The 16,880-nt window shown below is 49.9% G+C and overlaps 1 protein-coding gene and 1 pseudogene across 2 annotated transcripts in view; one reads left to right on the forward strand and one right to left on the reverse strand.

Moving 5' to 3' along the window:
- LOC308612120 (taurochenodeoxycholic 6 alpha-hydroxylase-like) overlaps positions 1-16,880 on the reverse strand; it is a gene marked incomplete at both ends in the record, with an annotated part of 57,901 nt that overhangs the window by 30,076 nt on the left and 10,945 nt on the right. The gene's annotated exons all lie outside the window — the stretch shown is intronic.
- On the forward strand, positions 586-15,328 carry LOC308612662 (cytochrome P450 4B1-like; annotated as a pseudogene). Its single transcript has 12 exons — positions 586-591; positions 849-973; positions 1,147-1,191; positions 1,715-1,841; positions 9,789-9,913; positions 10,194-10,345; positions 10,500-10,606; positions 11,395-11,585; positions 13,568-13,700; positions 14,469-14,533; positions 14,634-14,709; positions 15,155-15,328. The product of its transcript is annotated as a cytochrome P450 4B1-like (transcript).

Genomic DNA, 16,880 nt, shown 5'->3' on the forward strand with positions numbered 1-16,880 from the left:
TCTGTCCTAGAGCACACACCACCCTCTGGACAATCTCTCCAACCTTATCTCAGGCCACTGTCCTACGTAGTGGCAGCTCCTGGGAGACACCATACTTTTTCCTACTCCAGACTCTGTGCTTGCCGTTCCCTCTCCCTGGAATGCTCTTCCCTTACTCTTCACACGGTCAGCTCCTTATCAACCTTCCGGTTTGACCTCGAATGTCCTTTCCAGCAAGAGCCCATCCTGGGTCACTCTATCTAAGCAGGGCCTCCCCTTAGTCTCTCTCCCAGCGCTGTGTTTATTTCCTTCTTATTACTCACTACTTTCTGCAATCTTTTTACTTTGTTGTTTACTTGTTTATTATCGGCCTTCCCCCCATAGAAGGAAAGGGCAGGATCATGTTTCTCTCCTTCCCCTGAGACAGGGCTCTGCACATAGCAGGTCCTCAATAAAAATGTGTTGCATGACATAACACGGCTGGAATCAAGGTGGTTTCTGTATTGAACAAGAAGCTGGAATTCTCATTCTAATGAAAAACTTTGATGCTGAAAAGAAATCTCTTTCTGGCTACAGTGGAGATAGGCATTTGGTGGCAGGCACCAGATGGAAGTAGCTTGACCAGTTTGCGGTTGCTGGGCTCACCCAGGGGCAATAAGAAGGTGGCTTGGACTTAGAGAAGTGGTTATGGGGCTGGAGAGGGGACTGAGTCCAGAGATGTGTAGGACAGGGTAACTGGCTAGGAGAGGGGGTGCAAGAGGAGGGAGTGGGTGCTCCCTGGACCTTCCTGGGCAGCCTCCTCTCTTCTCCGCTGGCCTGGCTGGTGACGCTGGGTTCCCGAGTGGCCTGGTCTTCTGTTGCCATTTCAGATCCAGCAGATGGGGAGTCTGGACAAGTTGGTGTCCCCACACCCACCCACTGTGGTTGGGACAGTTCCTTGGCTTCCTGAACATCTATGACCCTGACTACACCAAAGCTATGTACAGTCGAGGAGGTGAGGGTTCCTGGGAGAAGGTGGAGCTTCCTGAGAGCAAAGGAACCATGTGGGGAGGGGTCCTGGGCCTGTACCCTAAGTCTAGGCAGCTGAGGTCCCCACCTTATTTATCACCAAGCATCCTCCGGAAATCCCCAGTCCCCGCTTGACCCAAGCTTCTCTTTGTCCTGCAGACCCTAAGGCCCCGGATGTGTTTGACTTCTTCTTCCAGTGGCTTGGTGAGTGGGCACTTGCCTTTCCTGCCCTTGGTGCTGGGTGAGCAGGAGCCTTCCCTGTCCGGACCTCCCTGCCCAGTACCCACTCTGGTAGTTGTTCCATCCACCGACCACCCGGCCCCCAACTGCCTATGCTAAGCTCAGCTGCTCAGTAGGAAACGCGGGAGGAAGCAGGAGAGCTCCAGGCTGCCAGGGACGTGGGTCTCAGGCAACTTCTCCTGCCAGAGTGTCTCTTCCCTAGAGAGCCTGGACAATGCGTCCCTGTGAGGAACAGCGTCCTGGAGGAGGCGGCACTAGAGGTGATCCAGGAGGTTTTATTGGTGGCGCTGGCTGGGGTCAGGGCCTGAGGAAAGGAGTGGTGGCAGGACCCAGGCTGGTGTCACCAGAGGCTGCGAGGCTGTGTGGCTGGAAGGCAGAGCTGGGTTGGGATGCGAGGCTGGGCAGGGAGGACGGGGGCGGGGTTGGCTGTACTTGGCCCCGGGCTGCCAGGGATGGGGCAGGATTGTGTGACCTATCCCTTCCCCAGGGAAAGGCTTGCTGCTCCTCCAGGGGCCCAAGTAGTTTCAGCATCACAAGCTACTCACACCTGGCTTCCCCATGACGTGCTGAAGCCCTACGTGGCCGTGTTCGCCGAGTCTACATGTGCCATGCTGGCGAGCTCCCCATGCCAGACTCCTGGAGTCTGTGCTGCAGGGCCAGTTTTCCCTGGGGGAGGGCAGTGAGGAGAACTGCTGAGGCCCCGAGGCCTGTTTCTGTGTGCAGTAGCTGTGCGAGCCTTGCCCTGCCTGACACCTACTGCGGGCTGGGTGCTGACCAGGTGCTGAAGCTCCAAGTAGCCAGGCAGCCCCGGCCCTTGTCTCCACCAGAAGACCCAGTCCTCCCTCTTCCCAGATCAAAGGGCCTCTGTGAGACCCCAGTAAAGCTCCTACTGTAGCCGATTTGAGGACTGCCTCTACTTGAGTATATTAGGAAGACCTTCCATGTCTAAAAAGTGTCTCCTCAGTCTCGGCCTAGCACAACCGCCTGAAATAACATCAAGAGCAACTCATCTCTAAAATGGATGCTGGGGGACTTCCCTGGCTGTCCAGTGGTTATGACTCCGTGCTCCCAATGCAGGGGACACGGGTTTGATCCCTGGTCAGAGAACTAAGATCCCGCGTGCGACATGGCGTGGCCTGAAACATAAAATAAAATTTAAAAAAATTAAATTAAGACTTCCGGGTAAGATGGCGGAAGAGTAAGACGCGGAGATGACCGTCCTCCCCACGGATACACCAGAAATACAGCTACACGTGGAACAACTCCTACAGAACACCTACTGAACGCTGGCAGAAGACCCCAGACCTCCCAAAAGGCAAGAAACTCCCCACATACCTGGGTAGGGCAAAGCGGAGAGATTCCCGCACAGAGGATCGGTGCCGAGCGGCACTCACCAGCCCAAGAGGCTTGTCTGCTCGGCCCGGCGGCGCTGGAAGCTGAGGCTTGGGCTTCGGTCAGAGCGCAGGGAGAGGACTGGGGCTGGCGGCGAGAACTCAGCCGGAAGGGGGCTAATGAGCCACAGCTAGCCGCAGGGAGTCCGGGAAAACTCTGGAGCTGCCGAAGAGGCAAGAGACTTTTTCTTCCCTCTTGGTTTCCTGGTGCGCGAGGAGAGGGGATTAAGAGCGCTGCTTAAAGGGGCTCCACAGACGGGCGCGAGTCACAACTGAAAGAGCGGAGCCCAGTGACGGGCGTGGGACGCTGGGGCTGCTGCTGCCGCCGCCAAGAAGCCTGTGTGCGAGCGCAGGTCACTGTCCACACCGCCCTTCCGGGAGCCTGTGCAGCCCGCCACTGCCGGGGTCCCGGGATCCAGGGGCGGCTTCCCTGGGAGAACGCACGGCGCGCCTCGGGCTGGTGCAACGTCACGCCGACTTCTGCCGCTGCAGGCTCGCCCCGCACGCCGTGCCCCTCCCTCCCGCCCGGCCTGAGTGAGCCAGAGTCCCCGAAGAGGCTGCTCCTTTAACCCTGTCCTGTCTGAGCGAAGAACAGACGCCCTCCGGCGACCTACACGCAGAGGCGGGGCCAAATCCAAAGCTGAGACCCAGGAGCTGTGAGAGCAAAGAAGAGAAAGGGAAATCTCTCCCAGCAGCCTCAGAAGCAGCGGATTAAAGCTCCACAATCAACTTGATGTACCCTGCATCTGTGGAATACATGAATGGACAACAAATCATCCCAAATTGAGGAGCCAGGAGTCAGTGCTGTGCCTCTGAGGTGGGAGAGCCAACTTCAGGACACTGGTCCACAAGAGACCTCCCAGCTCCACATAATATCAAACGGCGAAAATCTTCCAGAGATCTCCATCTCAACACCAGCACCCAGCTTCACTCAACGACCAGCAAGCTACAGTGCTGGACACCCCCTGCCAAACAACTAGCAAGACAGGAACACAATGCCACCCATTAGCAGAGAGGCTGCCTAAAATCATAAAAAGTCCGCAGACACCCCAAAACACACCACCAGACGTGGACCTGCCCACCAGAAAGACAAGATCCAGCCTCATCCACCAGAACACAGGCACTAGTCCCCTCCAACAGGAAGCCTACACAACCCACTAAACCAACCTTAGCCACTGGGGACAGACACCAAAAACAACGGGAACTACGAACCTGCAGCCTGCAAAAAGGAGACCCCAAACACAGTAACATAAGCAAAATGAGAAGACAGAAAAACACACAGCAGGAGAAGGAGCAAGATAAAAACCCACCAGACCTAACAAATGAAGAGGTAATAGGCAGTCTACCTGAAAAAGAATTCAGAATAATGATGGTAAAGATGATCCAAGATTCTATTTCCCAGATCCAAAATCTTGGAACTAGAATAGACAAAAGGCAAGAAACAGTTAACAAGGACCTAGAAGAACTAAAGATGAATCAAGCATCGATTAAAAACACAATAAATGAAATAAAAAATACTCTAGATGGGATCAATAGCAGAATAACTGAGGCAGAAGAACGGATAAGTGAGGTGGAAGATAAAATAGTGGAAATAACTGATGCAGAGCAAAATAAAGAAAAAAGAATGAAAAGAACAGAGGACAGTCTCAGAGACCGCTGGGACAACATTAAACGCACCAACATTCGAATTATAGGGGTTCCAGAAGAAGAAGAGAAAAAGAAAGGGACTGAGAAAATATTTGAAGAGATTATAGTTGAAAACTTCCCTAATATGGGAAAGGAAATAGTTAATCAAGTCCAGGAGGCACAGAGAGTCCCATACAGAATAAATCCAAGGAGAAATATGCCAAGACACATATTAATCAAACTGTCAAAAATTAAACACAAAGAAATTATATTAAAAGCAGCAAGGCAAAAACAACAAATAACACACAAGGGAATCCCCATCAGGTTAACAGCTGATCTCTCAGCAGAAACTCTACAAGCCAGAAGGGAGTGGCAGGACATAATTAAAGTGATGAAGGAGAAAAACCTGCAACCAAGATTACTCTACCCAGCAAGGATCTCATTCAGATTTGATGGAGAAATTAAAACGTTTACAGACAAGCAAAAGCTGAGAGAGTTCAGCACCACCAAACCAGCTTTACAACAAATGCTAAAGGAACTTCTCTGGGCAAGAAACACAACAGAAGGAAAAGACCTACAATAACGAACCCAAAACAATTAATAAAATGGGAATAGGAACATACATATCGATAATTACCTTAAATGTAAATGGACTAAATGCTCCCACCAAAAGACACAGATTGGCTGAATGGATACAAAAACAAGACCCATATATATGCTGTCTACAAGAGACCCACTTCAGACCTAGAGACACATACAGACTGAAAGTAAGTGGATGGAAAAAGATATTCCATGCAAATGGAAACCAAAAGAAAGCTGGAGTAGCAATTCTCATATCAGACAAAATAGACTTTAAAATAAAGACTACTAGAAGAGACAAAGAAGGACACTACATAATGATCAAGGGATCGATCCAAGAAGAAGATATAACAATTGTAAATATTTATGCACCCAACATAGGAGCACCTCAATACATAAGGCAAATACTAACAGCCATAAAAGGAGAAATCGACAGTAACACAATCATAGTAGGGGACTTTAACACCCCACTTTCACCAATGGACAGATCATCCAAAATGAAAATAAATAAGGAAACACAAGCTTTAATGATACATTAAACAAGATGGACTTAATTGATATTTATAGGACATTCCATCCAAAAACAACAGAATACACATTTTTCTCAAGTGCTCATGGAACATTCTCCAGGATAGATCATATCTTGGGTCACAAATCAAGCCTTGGTAAATTTAAGAAAATTGAAATTGTATCAAGTATCTTTTCCGACCACAATGCTATGAGACTAGATATCAATTACAGGAAAAGAGCTGTAAAAAATACAAACACATGGAGGCTAAACAATACACTACTTAATAACAAAGTGATCACTGAAGAAATCAAAGGGGAAATTAAAAAATAGCTAGAAACAAATGACAATGGAGACACGACGACCCAAAACCTATGGGATGCAGCAAAAGCAGTTCTAAGAGGGAAGTTTATAGCAATACAATCCCACCTTAAGAAACAGGAAACATCTCGAATAAACAACCTAACCTTGCACCTAAAGCAATTAGAGAAAGAAGAACAAAAACATCCCAAAGTTAGCAGAAGGAAAGAAATCATAAAAATCAGATCAGAAATAAATGAAAAAGAAATGAAGGAAATGATAGCAAAGATCAATAAAACTAAAAGCTGGTTCTTTGAGAAGATAAACAAAATTGATAAACCATTAGCCAGACTCATCAAGAAAAAAAGGGAGAAGACTCAAATCAATAGAATTAGAAATGAAAAAGGAGAAGTAACAACTGACACTGCAGAAATACAAAAGATCATGAGAGATTACTACAAGCAACTCTATGCCAATAAAATGGACAACCTGGAAGAAATGGACAAATTCTTAGAAATGCACAACCTGCCAAGACTGAATCAGGAAGAAATAGAAAATATGAACAGACCAATCACAAGCACTGAAATTGAAACTGTGATAAAAAATCTTCCAACAAACAAAAGCCCAGGACCAGATGGCTTCACAGGTGAATTCTATCAAGCATTTAGAGAAGAGCTAACACCTATCCTTCTCAAACTCTTCCAAAATATAGCAGAGGGAGGAACACTCCCAAACTCATTCTACGAGGCCACCATCACCTTGATACCAAAACCAGGCAAGGATGTCACAAAGAAAGAAAACTACAGGCCAATATCACTGATAAACATAGATGCAAAAATCCTCAACAAAATACTAGCAAACAGAATCCAACAGCACATTAAAAGGATCATACACCATGATCAAGTGGGGTTTATTCCACGAATGCAAGGATTCTTCAATATATGCAAATCAATCAATGTGATACACCATATTAACAAATTGAAGGAGAAAAAACATATGATCATCTCAATAGATGCAGAGAAAGCTTTCGACAAAATTCAACACCCATTTATGATAAAAACCCTGCAGAAAGTAGGCATAGAGGGAACTTTCCTCAACATAATAAAGGCCATATATGACAAACCCACAGCCATCATCGTCCTCAATGGTGAAAAACTGAAACCATTTCCACTAAGATCAGGAAGAAGACAAGGTTGCCCACTCTCACCACTCTTATTCAACATAGTTTTGGAAGTTTTAGCCACAGCAATCAGAGAAGAAAAGGAAATAAAAGGAATCCAAATCGGAAAAGAAGAAGTAAAGCTGTCACTGTTTGCAGATGACATGATACTATACATAGAGAATCCTAAATATGCTACCAGAAAACTAATAGAGCTAATCAATGAATTTGGTAAAGTTGCAGGATCCAAAATTAATGCACAGAAATCTCTGGCATTCCTATATACTAATGATGAAAAATCTGAAAGTGAAATCAAGAAAACACTCCCATTTACCATTGCAACAAAAAGAATAAAATATCTAGGAATAAACCTACCTAAGGAGACAAAAGACCTGTATGCAGAAAATTATAAGACACTGATGAAAGAAATTAAAGATGATACAAATAGATGGAGAGATGTACCATATTCTTGGATTGGAAGAATCAACATTGTGAAAATGACTCTACTACCCAAAGCAATCTACAGATTCAATGCAATCCCTATCAAACTACCACTGGCATTTTTCACAGAACTAGAGCAAAAAATTTCACAATTTGTATGGAAACACAAAAGACCCCGAATAGCCAAAGCAATCTTGAGAACGAAAAATGGAGCTGGAGGAATCAGGCTCCCTGACTTCAGACTATACTACAAAGCTACAGTAATCAAGACAGTATGGTACTGGCACAAAAACAGAAAGATAGATCAATGGAACAGGATAGAAAGCCCAGAGATAAACCCACGGACATATGGTCACCTTATCTTTGATAAAGGAGGCAGGAATGTACAGTGGAGAAAGGACAGTCTCTTCAATAAGTGGTGCTGGGAAAACTGGACAGGGACATGTAAAAGTATGAGATTAGATCATTCCCTAACACCATACACAAAAATAAGCTCAAAATGGATTAAAGACCTAAATGTAAGGCCAGAAACTATCAAACTCTTAGAGGAAAACATAGGCAGAACACTCTATGACATAAATCACAGCAAGATCCTTTTGGACCCACCTCCTAGAGACATGGAAATAAAGACAAAAATAAACACATGGGACCTAATGAAACTTAAAAGCGTTTGCACAGCAAAGGAAACCATAAACAAGACCAAAAGACAACCCTCAGAATGGGAGAAAATATTTGCAAAAGAAGCAACTGACAAAGGATTAATCTCCAAAATTTATAAGCAGCTCATGCAGCTCAATAACAAAAAAACAAACAACCCAATCCAAAAATGGGTAGACGACCTAAATAGACATTTCTCCACAGAAGATATACAGACTGCCAACAAACATATGAAAGGATGCTCAACATCTTTGCTCATTAGAGAAATGCAAATCAAAACTACAATGAGATATCATCTCACACCAGTCAGAATGGCCATCATCAAAAAATCTAAACAATAAATGCTGGAGAGGGTGTGGAAAAAAAGGAACACTCTTGAACTGCTGGTGGGAATGTGAATTGGTACAGCCACTATGGAGAACAGTATGGAGGTTCCTTTAAAAACTAAAAATAGAACTACCATATGACCCAGCAATCCCACTACTGGGCATATACCCTGAGAAAACCATAATTCAAAAAGAGACATGTACCAAAATATTCATAGCAGCCCTATTTACAATAGCCCGGAGATGGAAACAACCTAAGTGTCCTTCATCAGATGAATGGGTAAAGAAGATGTGGCACATATATACAATGGAATATTACTCAGCCATAAAAAGAAATGAAATTGAGCTATTTGTTTTGTTTTTTTTTTTATTTTTTTAACACAATTTTTAATTAATTAATTGATTTATTTTTGCTGTGTTGGGTCTGTTTCTGTGCGAGGGCTTTCTCTAGTTGTGGCAAGCAGGGGCTACTCTTCATCACGGTGCACGGGCCTCTCACTATCGCAGCCTCTCCTGTTGGGGAGCACAGGCTCCAGACGCGCAGGCTCAGTAGTTGTGGCTCACGGGCCTAGTCACTCCGCGGCATGTGGGATCCTCCCAGACCAGGTCTCGAACCCATGTCCCCTGCATTAGCAGGCAGATTCCCAACCACTGCGCCACCAGGGAAGCCCCAGAAATTGAGCTATTTGTAATGAGGTGGATGGACCTAGAGTCTGTCATACAGAGTGAAGTAAGTCAGAAAGAGAAAGACAAATACTGTATGCTGACACATATATATGGAATTTAAGAAAAAAAAATGTCATGAAGAACATAGGGGTAAGACAGGAATAAAGACACAGACCTACTAGAGAATGGACTTGAGGATATGGGGAAGGGGAAGGGTAAGCTGTGACAAAGTGAAAGAGCGGCATGGACATATATACACTACCAAACGTAAGGTAGATAGCTAGTGGGAAGCAGCCGCATAGCACAGGGAGATCAGCTCGGTGCTTTGTGACCGCCTGGAGGGGTGGGATAGGGAGGGTGGGAGGGAGACGCAAAAGGGAGGGGATATGGGAACATATGTATATGTATAACTGATTAAATTTGTTATAAAGCAAAAAATTTAAAAAAATTAAATTAAATTAAATAAAAATTAAATTAAATTAAATATAAAATAAAATGGATGTCAGGTATCAGGGGTCCAGCTCAGAGTCTTAGGGCCGGATAATCCCCAGACGTTAGTCAGGCTGCTCTTTCCCTTTGCAGGAGGCTCGTCCGCAGGCTCACTGCAGGCCTGACTTACACACAGTCTGTGCTGGGGAGCTCACCACCCCTCGGCCCTCCTCTCCCCTTACACACATCTGCCTGGCTGGGAAGAAGTGTCTGTGTGTGCTGGGCGAGGCTGCCTCCTGGTTCTGCCTTCTGAGCCTGAAGCCTCTTCCCTCCACCACCCCCCTAACAGCAGGATGGAGGCCAGGCCAGGGACCGGGGGGTATGCGGGGGGAGGACAGCGGTGGGTCCTGGAGGGCAGGTGTCGGGCACCCAGCCTGGCTGGTCTATCTCCCTCATCATCTTCCATCTCTGGGTTCTAGGACAAGTGGGAGGAAAAGTCTTGTGAGCATAAGAGCTTTGACACCTTCTGTGATGTGGGCCCCATGGCGCTGGACTCGCTCCTGAAGTGCACCTTTGTCAGAGGAAAGAGCAGCCCGGGCCACAGGTCAGGGGCCCTTGGGGCTGACCGCAGTCTCCACCCAGGCTGGCTTGGCGGGGCGAGGTGGCAGGACTCCCAGGCCCTGGTCTGAGAGGAGATAGGGTCCTGCCCTAGGGAGCCCAGTTCAGGTGGAGCCGGGCCTTTCCCATGGCTTTGGTGGGAGGCTAATGGCAGGGAGAGGACGGGCAGAGAGCGCAGCGGCTGAGGCTGGATTGTGGAATGGAGCCGCTCGGGGGCTCTGCTGGGGGTCAGTGTCTGAGCATCCCTCCCTCCCTCCGCTGTGCAGGGACAGGAGCTACTGCCTGGCAGTCAGTGATCTCTCGCTGCTGATGCAGCACAGCTTCAAGTCCTTCCAATACCACAAGGACTGCATCTACTGGCTCACCCCGCAGGGCCGCCACTTCCTGCAGGCCTGCCAGGTGACCCAGGACCACGCAGGTGGGACCTTCCTGCACGGCCCACCCACGGGAAGCCTAGGTTCTAGTCTAGCTCCTCCTGGCCCCTGGGGGACCCCTCCCATTGCAGGACATCCGTTCCCCCTTCGGGCAGAGGGTGGGTCCCCAGGCAGTGACACTCTGTGCTCCCGGGACAGACCAGGTCATCAGGGAACGGAAGGCAGCCCTGCAGGACAAGAAAGAGAGGAAGAAGATCCAGAGCCGGAGGCACCTGGACTTCCTGGACGTTCTCCTCGAGGCCCACGTGAGTGCACAGTTGCCCGATGCGACCTGAGAACTTGTCCCACACGGGTCTTCAGAGCGTCCTCCTGGGACAGGGCTCACTGAACAGCAGCAGGGGCTAAGCATTTTCTTCCTCTTTCCCTAGCACATATGACCTGTTTCTTGTCCCATGATACATAACAGCAAAGGCTCAGAGGTGGGAAGGGGCTGGCTGTGGCTGGCCGTGGCACTGGGGAGAGATGTAGTGGCAGGGATGCTGGGTCACATGCCTGAAGACCAATGCCAGACTTCTAAGACTCTGAAGAATCTTAGCACCCGCGAATCTTACAGTCTTAGGCTTTATACATTACTTATTCATTCATTCACTCATTCAGTTGGTCCTTTATTCACTCACTCCACAAACTCGCTGAGCCCTACCCTGGGTTAGTGTCCGTGCTAGGGATGCAGACGCTGAGAAAGCCTTGGCCTTGGCCTCCAGACGCTGACGGTCTAGTGCAGGAGACAGGAGGTGGACATTGACAGACCTCTTCCTCCTCCGGGTGGTATTCTGTGTGTCAAGTGAGCCAAGATGACAGGGCTGGTGAAGTCACAGGTCACTTGGCCAGAGGGGTCAAAGAAGGCTTCCTGGAGTAGGAGGCATCCAAGCTGTGCTTGGGAGAACAGATAGGAATCTAGGGGAAGGTCCTCACCCCCAGTCTGAAAAGGAGCTTTCCCAACCTCCCCCAGACCTTCATTTGACAGCTACTGTTATGAGGTCTTGTTGGAACCTACCTCAGATGCCTTGGGTCGCATTGTGCCTTTCTGACCCAGGATGAAGATGGGATCGAGCTGTCAGATGCAGACCTCTGGGCCGAGGTGGACACGTTCATGTTTGAAGGCCGTGACACCACCACCAGTGGCATGTCCTGGTTTCTCTACTGCATGGCCCTGTACCCCGAGCGCCAGCATCGCTGTCGGGGGGAGGTGCGAGAGATTCTTGGGGACCAGGACTCCATCCAGTGGTGAGTGAGGCTGTGGGTGAGCCCCATCTGTCCTGCTTCCCGGTCCCAGGGAAGAGCTGTGCTTACAGGGCCACCCTGGAAACCAGGTGACGGCAGGTAACCCTTGTCTTTTTCCCCTTCAGTGCTGTGGCTTTGGGGGCAGCTCTGCATGGACACAGCCCTGAGCCCTTTCTCTCAGAACAGACCCTTTTTAGATGGGAGTCATGGAGACAAGGTGGTGAGCAGGAGGCTGACCTGTGTTCTGGCTCCCTCTGCTGGCAGAATGTGAGAACCCTTCTGGCTTCCTGGACAGAGCAGGCAGCATGGGGAGAGAAAGGTTTGGAAACTGAGGATGCACAGAGCTGGGGTAGCCGGGGGAGCAGATCCCTCCCACCTGCCTTTGGATGGCCATGTGCAGCCTCTAGACTCCTCTGATGAAGGAGAAAAGGCTGTTTCCCAAACTCCATCACTTCAAAACTTGCAACTGTTTTCCGTTTCTTGGTTCAAGCTTGAGCTCACTGACACGACACTGGTTGACGCTGACCTCTCTGTGCAGAATGAGCTTTGGCGATCTCCCACGGGCCCCTCTCCCAGCTGTGCCCTCTGCCCGGTCTCCCTTCCTCCCCTCAGGCCTTCAAGTCCTGTCACCTTTCTCTCTTTCTCACAGGGCTAGGCACACAGCAGGGGCTCCGAAAATGCTCAGTCGAGGGGAGACACTTTAGATTCACTGAGGGAGACTGACTGAGAACTCCAGCAACTGGGTGAAGGATGTGTGGGGGGTTTTTTGTTTGTTTTTTTTGAGGTTTTTTTTTTTTTTTTTTTTTGCGGTACGCGGGCCTCTCACTGCTGTGGCTTCTCCCGTTGCGGAGCACAGGCTCCAGACGCGCAGGCTCAGCGGCCGTGGCTCACAGGCCTAGCCGCTCCGCGGCATGTGGGATCTTCCCAGACCGGGGCACAAACCCGTGTCCCCTGCATCAGCAGGGGGACTCTCACCCACTGCGCCACCAGGGAAGCCCAGGATGTGTGGTTTTATTGGTAGGACACTGGAAACCTCCCAGGGTGTGTGGCCCTGTGCCAGGCGCTCTCCGGGGTGTGGGTGCAGAGGGGGTGGAGCCACGATACTGCCCTCAGGGAGTTTTCAGAAAGACAGACTCACAGAACCAAAAAGCTAGAGAAAACCACAGAACGGGGTAAGACTGCGTGGCCCTGTGTTGAGAGCGGAGGAGTCAAAAGGGGTGGGCCTGAGTTGGCTTCCTAAGGAGCCCTGAAACTCAGGTAGGCAAAGGGGGAGAGCTGGGCCCTCCAGGTCGGGGAGCAATGTGAAGACGGCCTGGGGGCAGGGAGTTGAAACGTATTTAATTCTCATTTCGTTCCATTTCAAACTTGAAGCAACTTAAAAGACACCTATTCAATGAAATGTAGAACACACATGAACAGTGAGGACCAGGGGAATAAACCCTAGAGCTAGGGCTCTGTAATAAGGTGTTGCACAGTAGTTATAGTTGGACCACATTTGGGTCTGAGCTTCCTAGTGGCAATATATTCCTATATATAGAAAATTACTCACCCTCCTCTGAGCTTGTCATTGTTTATGCATGTCTTGCTTCATTTGACCAGTGTATATCAGGCCCTGTTCCTCTCCATTCCAGCTCCCCAGGGAAACCAAGCAGAACCTAAAGAACTGTCCCTTGTGGGGTTTCTGTGGGGCCCTGAGAGACACAGCAGTGACCTTGTGTTTGATGCCCGGAAGCACATACACCCCTAGGATCCTGTGCTTTCCCTTCCTAGCAGTGCAGGTGAGGGAGGGTTGGAGAAAAGTGGAGCTAGACCCCTGGGTCTGAGTGGCCACCCTATGTCCAGCCTGGCCTGGACACTTGGAGCACTCGTGTCCCTCTGACTCTCGGGTGTGTGATGGTGGTCAAGAGAGGAGCTGGGGCTGGGCCCGCCTTCCCGCAGGACCGTGTTGCTCGCAGCCCGGAAAGTCCTGGCTGTGTTGCTGGCAGCGATGATCTGAGGAAGATGACCTACCTGACCATGTACCTCAAGGAGAGCTTCCGCCTCTACCCCCCTGTGCCCCAGGTGTACCGCCAGCTCAGCAAGCCCATCACTTTGTGGATGGTCGCTGTCTACCTGCAGGTGGGATGGGGTGGATTCTGGGTGGAACCGGAGTCCTTGCGGTGCTCTCTGTACCGTCGCACCAGTGGGGAAGAGCCCAGGCTTTGTGTTTGGCCTGCGTCCAAGTCCTAGGTCCATAATGTAGGGGTAAATCCCTCTGCCTCTAAGCCTCTTCTCTCTCTTCTGTACCTGGGGATGAGAAGGGTCCCTACCTTACTGGGTTGTTCTCAGGAGGAAAGAGACAACTTTCGTCAGGGCTGTCATGTACCACCATGCAGGTGGGGCCCTGAACAACTTCAGGAGGCATCATTTACTTCGGGTACGATGCTGTGCAACGTCCAACCTGTGTAACCGTGTGTGGTAGCTTTGTAAGGAGTGTTTAATGCTGGATCTGACACATAGTAAGCACCAATGAATGGTAGCTGTTGCTGCTGAGAGCATAATATCATGAACAAGTACTTCCCTTGAGAGTCAGTTAATGGAAAGCAGAAAGTGTGTGATAGTCCTTGCCTGGCCTACCTCGTGGTGGGGTGCATCAGTCCTTTTCCTTTCTACAAATGTCTGTGTCAAGTGTTGTGCTCAGTGAGGGGCTGCAGGAAGTAGGTGTGATGATGATCAGAAGCATTTTGATGTGTTGAGGGTGGTCGTGGACTCTCTGTCACTGGCAGTGCTCAGGGAGGGGCTGGTACCCAGTTAGAGGGATGCTAGGGGATGGATTCTGGTCCTGTGAGGAGGTGGGCCTGGCTGCCTCACAGCCACCTGGTCACCAGGCCTCTGCTCTGCCCACAGGTAACCTGATTTCTCTGCACATCTATGCCCACCGTAGGAATAGTGCAGTGTGGCTCGACCCCGAGGTACGCCATCCCAGGGCCCAGAGGTCAGGTGGGGTGGGTGGCTCTGGGGTCAGCCTGCCCTAGGACCTGGCAGGTATTTAAGCAAGGCCTGTCCCCTCAGGTCTTCGACCCCCTGCCCTTTTCCCCAGAGAATGTGGTTGGATTTTTGCCTTCATTCTGTTCTCTGCTGGGCCCAGGTAAGGAGAGCCCTAACGTCCCTGGTCCTCTGGACCAGGGAGGTGAGGATGGAGGATGTCACTGGGGAGGCATCCTTTGGGGGGACTCTGGGATGAGGGGGACCATGCTGGGTGTGCGGTGACCCTGATGCAGGGGAAGTTCCAGGGACCTTCCCCCTACCATTAGCATAGTCTTGTCCTTGGCAGGTGGGTGGGTGAGTCGTTCCAAGAGAGACCCCCTAAGCCACAGCCCACAGTGTGAACCTACCTGGTCTGGGACCCTCACCATACTCCCTGGATCTGTTTCTTAAGCCCAGGTCAATCAATCAATCATTCAATTGATCAATTGATCAATCAATCAATTCATCCAAAAAGAGTTACTGATTTCTGCTGGTCACTTAGAGCACTGGTTTTCATCCCTCTGGACACCCTGTAGCCTGATGTCATTTTTTGCTGCTCGTCACAGGAACTGCCTTGCACAGCAGTTTGCCATGAACAAGATGAATGTGGTCACAGCCCTCTGCTTGCTCTGTTTTGAGTTTTCCCTGGACCCCTCAAGGCCACCCATCCAGATACCCTGCACTCCAAGAATGGCATCCACCTCCACCTGAAGCCGCTGGGCCCCGGCTCTGGGAAGTAGATCTGCTGAGAGTAGGGCCCCAGCCAGCCCAGGTTGTGGCCTCTCCCTGGGTGCTGCCATCTCCAAGCTGGGTTGTAGAGTAGCTGTGTTCCCTTGTCTTCCGTAGGCTTGTGGATTAGCAGGGAATAGGCACCTGCATAGACTGTCACCTCGAGGGCAGTGCCATGTAAACATGTGTGTCTATAAATGCTTACCATGCATGTGTTCCAGAGCTCACTCAGTCATTCAACAAACGTATAGTGAACACCTACTTGCCTCTAGACTCTCCATTCATCTCCCGTAACTGTCCATCTTTCTAAAGTTTACACAGCGTTCGCAGCCGAAGCTGTGCCTTGGGATTGGCGGTTATGACCAGGCACTCACCCATTCCACCTGATAGATGGATGGCTTTCGGGACCTGCCCCTTCACTGTGATCTGTGTCTTTGTTTAACTTTGTGTGTATGCTTTTGGAATATAACAGACATAAGGAAAAATTGCTTAAACCAAAAATACACAAGACAATGAATTTTTAAAGAAAACTCCCTGGTAACCACTGCTGAGGTCAAGGAATATGGACGATGGTTCCATGGGTGTATCCTCTGCCCCTCCTGTGACAGGTCTGTGCGGAACTCCTGCCATGATCAGTGTCTGTGTCAGAGTCATCTGGTGCACTGGGCATGCAGGGTTTTGCTGGGGAAGGTAGCAGGGTGGCATTAGAGTGTGGCTTCTGGGAAAAGATGGTGCCTGAATCAGGCCTTGAGGCAGGGTGAGGTATGAAGGTGCAAAGGAGGACTTTTGGAGACGGACTGAGGCTGGGGCCGCATGGGGAATTAGCACTCCTACCCTAGTTGTCCCTGCAGCAGCTGCCTGATGGCTGGGGGCACATACACCTCTAGGGGTCAAGTCTAAGGGCATTAGTGCACTCCAATCCAGGAAGTAGACAGGTGTGGAAGGGAGGGCACTGGACGTTGTGGGGAGGGGCAAGAGAGGGGACTTCTGGCCCTGGGACTTGGGGATGTCTTTATGCTGCCCTGGGGATTGACCATCTGGAGACACATCCTTCCTGCTATTGATGCTTCCCCTCTGGGAAGAAGCTCACAGCCTTGGAAGTTTGGTCATGGGCCACATGTTCACTCCTGCAAAGCCCTGTCAAGACTGAGACCTCCTTGCTCACCTGAGGCTGGGATGCCGAGGCCTCAGCCAGAGTGTCCCCCATGCCACCCACATTCCCCTCTGTCCTGGCCCTGGACAGACCTTTCTGTGCACAAGTGAAGAAATGGCTTCAACAGGCATCATCAGGGAGCAGAGCCCAGTGTCCCAACCATGTCTGGCCCACGGGTGGCACGCGAGCCTAAGATGTGTCTACTTCCCTGATCTCTGGATCCTCAGGAGGCCAGTGAGGCAGGACTGAGGAGGCTGTTATCCCACTTAAATACTAAGGGAAGGAACCTGCCAAGATGCTCATCAGGTAGGAGCTTGAGTGGAGGCCTTCTGACGCTGGCCTCTTTTGACTAAGACTCCATGGGTAGAATTGACTTTCTCTCTGAGGACTCGTGTCTGTGGGAGCTCTGG

Source organism: Mesoplodon bidens (assembly GCF_964165515.1).
Source record: "Mesoplodon bidens genome assembly, chromosome: 2".
Lineage (NCBI taxonomy): Eukaryota > Metazoa > Chordata > Mammalia > Artiodactyla > Ziphiidae > Mesoplodon > Mesoplodon bidens.